Raw genomic sequence first — 4,279 nt, 5'->3', positions numbered from 1 at the left:
CCTATAGATTTGCTGTGAGTTGACTGACTTGATGACAGTGAACTTGGTTTTGGTTTGGTTGAAGGAGATTTGGATTCCCACTGTCTCAACAGTTTTGGATTTCTTAGGTGTCCATTGACAGAAATCTTGAGGGTGGTTTGAAAGGTGTTACTGCCTTGACCGACACTCAGCTTCTATAGCTCCATTTCTCTTCTACTTACATCTGGGACTTGGTTCCTAAGCCTAGGCTCATTTACTCTGCTCTGTAGGATCAGTCTTACATTCATTCTGGGGAAACCATAGTCAGAATCGACTGTTTCTCTGACTGATTATTTGCCTAATAATTCCTTTTGTTCTAAACTTTTCCAGTCTGTGCATCTCTTGAGATTGAGGTTTATTTCTCTTTCCCTCCAAGTTCTTCCTGTGGCCGACAGGAAGAACAACTCTTTGAAGAAAAGACAGATGTTAGGATTGATGATAATTAGGAATCAGAGTACCAACCCAGTTTCATCTCATTTGTACTGTAACTACTGTTCACAACTTGCATTATAAATTGTTGCCCATTTATACAGTCAGCATAGTAAATCAGACATGGCTATGGAAGTTGTTTGTTTGCCAGAGAAAGACAGTATCATTTTCAAAATTATAACATATTCAAAATGTGAACAGTTACGTAACTTACTTTGACCATGCCAATGAGATTTAATAAATGTTAACAGCTACATTTTTGCTTCATATTAAAAGAAATGTTCCATGTAGCGTGAAATAGAAACATCTCAAAACCAGAATGTCTTTAGTTGCCTGTGACTTGGCCCCTAACTCATGGTGTCTGCTTGCTAACAAGGAGACGCTTCTGTCCTGCACCATTCCCATGTTTGGTTGCAGAGCAAAGCAGTGTGAGCCATACGTTTTCACTGGACGATTTTTAAAAGTAGCCCACCAGGCCTTTCTTCCTAATCCATGCTGCTAGGGTGGCTGCTGGCTCCTCCTCAGCGTCATGGTAACACACGAGGGGCAGACAGGTGGTGCGCAAGCGGGAGGTGCATTTCCTGGGAACTGAAGCCGAGCCTCCCATTCGGAAGAGGACAATTCTAACCCTGAGCCACGACCGCCCTCTTCCAGAAATGCGAAGCAGAGATTACATGTCGTAGTTCTGAGTCAACTGTGAATAACCCTGTATTCATTTTCATCCTTATTTCCTGCCAACCCCTTTTCTTTCACTTGAAGTTTTTGCAATAATGAACTACATCCACCTCCACCACCACCACCCCCTCCTCCCCCAAAGATTTTGATGAAATACCTTTCCTCAGTTGACCCGTCTGGCCCATTTATGCATGTATTAGTCAAGTTTCAACCTACATTTCTCAAAGCAACTTCAATTTTCTAAGGCAGACTTAGCCATTTTTCTTCCGTGGCTTTCACTAAACCTGCCGCTTTGGTGCAGCCATGTTCCTATGGTGCCATCTCTAAATTAACTATAAGCACCTTAAAAGTAAGAGGAAATGTCTTTTTAACGTTGTGTCCTGGGCTCGGGGCCTGCCCCCATCAGGCATTCATTAAGTATTTGGATGAATGGATTGATTGTACCAACAGGGAAGGAAGCGACGCCTAACTGAGACATGTAGGTCGCAGGTCTCATTTGACTGGATTTGAATGGACATATAGCTTAGTCGTCACAACCATGCCACTCTCCCCATTTTCTGAACTTTTGCACTGTATAATTAGGCATAGTCATTAGCTACATGTAGCTATATAAGTTAATAAAATAAAACTTATTTTTTCTGTGGTTGCCACATTTCACATACTCATTAAGTTAGTGGCTATTATATAGAAACAGAACATTTCAGTTGTTGGTTAGCACTGTTACAAAGGATGCATCCCCCTCTTTGAAGAGTTTGTGGCAAATATATGCTTATTTTCATCACTTTAAAAATTATCACTGTGACAAATACACAATGTGAAACCAAAACCACTGATACTGAGTTGATTGGTACGCGAGGGAGTGACCCTCCAAGACAGAGTAGAACTGCTCCACAGAGTTTCTGTGGCTGTAAATGTTTAGAGAAGCAGCCTGCCGTGTCTTACCTGTAGAACAGCTAATGGGCTAGCAGCTGAGCACTTAACTACTGTGAGACATACCAAATAATACTGCCTTCCAGTCAGTTCTGAGTCTGTGTGTTAGACTGGGTTGACTAGAGAAACAAATCCAGGGACATTCATGAATGTATAGGACAGAGCTCTATCTGGAAGAGTGTATGTTGAGAAAACATTCCAACACAGTCCATAGCCAGGAAAAAGAAATAGCTTAGAATTGAAAGTGGTGAGGGCTGCACAACTCATTAATTTAATTGAGCTACTGAAATGTATGCTATGTAAACTGTATATCAAAAGTGTTAACATTAATTAGTTTCTGAAATATTTGTGAATGAATATTGAAAAAGAAACTCAGGTGGGATATCCTCAAGGTTGTATTTTGGCTCTCTTGGACTTGTTTTAAATTTCTTCCGCTTCAACCTGACCTGAACTCACATCTGAGCACTTGGTGGCCTGTTCCACTGCTGGTTCTTGGCTTCATTTAAGTACTGTTATTGAGCTTCTCCATCATCTCTACCCATCACCTTGACTTCTCTGGGTCCCATCTGGAGAAGCTCACATGCAGCCTTTTGCAGTGTTGGAAAAAGGTACTTGCGATGAGTACATTGGTTTTGCACGATTCTATCATGCAGTCTCCAGCTTCATTTCTATCACACTAAGGCCATGTTTTCCAACTACAAATTCTTCTTCTGTGTTTCCAACTTTTGAATCCCAGCCATCAATTGTCAGTGTACCTTGGTTGAATGTTTGATCCAGACTGAAGACACTGATAGAATTAGTTTCTGCATCACCAACTCTGGTGGTCGGTGCATAAATTTGGAATAATAGTTGTATTGACTGGATTTCCTTGTGTGTGGACAGACAATATCCTATTACAGGCCCATTGTACTTCAACAGGATCAGGTAGTGTTTCTTTTTCTGTTGCACATAGGGTTGCTGTGAGTCAGAGCCAACTTGATGGTACCTAATAACAACATCGGACTGTTTCAAGCCCTAAAATTAATGTCTTTCACTGTATAGTCTGTAATCTTATCACAAAAACTGTCCTACATTTAGCTGGTAGCAGTTAGAGCAGCGGTTCTCACCCTGTGGGTCGTGGCCCTTGGGGTGTGTGTGTCGCACGACCCTTTCACAGAGGTCGCCCGATTCATAACACTGGCAAAATTACAGTTATGAAGTAGCAACAAAAATAATTTTATGGTTGGGAGGTCACCACAACATAAGGAACTGTATTAAAGGATTGCGGCATTAGGAAGGTTGAGAACCACCAAGTTAGAGTTTTTCTTTTATAGTGTAGAGTTTATTTTTTTATAGTGTCTTAATTTATATGAAATGTCCCCATTCCCAGTTTTTTACTTTTTATTGTCACAGCTTTTTTTCTCAAGAGTCTAGGTTATGACCTCTATGTAAACTGTACCACATTCTCCGTGCATCTGATTGGGTACTCAGGGTTAGATTCAGTTTAAGCACTATTGGACAAGCCACCTCACCAGAGAAACGGGGTATTTCTACTGCAACAACAGGTGGTCCTCGATGCCAGGGTGTTTGGTGATGCTTGTGTGTGACCATGTGGCGAATGCCTCGATGAAGTGATAGCTACAGGGCCACTTTGGTTTGAAGGCACATTTTCCCTCTTTTTTTTTTTTTTTGGTGTCCAAACTGGGTTTATTAGAATGGCTTCCCACTCCTCTCAACTCAGGGTCTTTTAGTGCTGCTTCCGTCTGAAGGAGCATCCTTCTGTGAGCCTTGCTTTTCCTCCTGTAGGCTGACAGAGGACAGTGGATCAGCCAACACACAAAACTACTGTTTGTGCATGGCTGAAGACCGTGGTGATTTTAAAGCAGCCTGGGCATTTGACATCCACGAAGTAGGAATTGGGGCTCTGCGCCAGGCGCTTCTTGTGTTTTCTCTTCTCCTCTTCGGAGAGGGATGAAGGAGATCCTTTGCGAGAGGCATGATCGCCGGGTGGTCATCAGCGCCGGAAAGCTCCCTCTATTATTAATAAGTAATCTGTGAGATGACAATTGTTGAGATGCCAGCTGCCCTATTTTTTTTAATCGTTTTATTAGGGGCTCATACAACTCTTATCACAATCCATACAGACATCAATTGTGTAAAGCGCATTTGTACATTCATTGCCCTAGGTTATCACTAAATTTAAGAACATTCTCTTTTTTTGTTTTGTTTTTATTTTATTTTTTATTGT

General features: G+C 41.5%; 1 protein-coding gene and 1 pseudogene across 1 annotated transcript in view; one reads left to right on the top strand and one right to left on the bottom strand.

Moving 5' to 3' along the window:
• The window catches only part of ADAM10 (ADAM metallopeptidase domain 10), a 102,078-nt gene that overhangs the window by 43,352 nt on the left and 54,447 nt on the right, over positions 1–4,279 (top strand). The gene's annotated exons all lie outside the window — the stretch shown is intronic.
• Positions 3,756–4,029, bottom strand: LOC115868204 (annotated as a pseudogene).

Source organism: Echinops telfairi, unplaced genomic scaffold, assembly GCF_000313985.2.
Source record: "Echinops telfairi isolate 266 unplaced genomic scaffold, ASM31398v2 ScPeMD7_8;HRSCAF=38, whole genome shotgun sequence".
NCBI lineage: Eukaryota > Metazoa > Chordata > Mammalia > Afrosoricida > Tenrecidae > Echinops > Echinops telfairi.
Note: the sequence above shows the minus strand (reverse complement) of the source record. Positions and strands in the feature narration are given on the sequence as shown.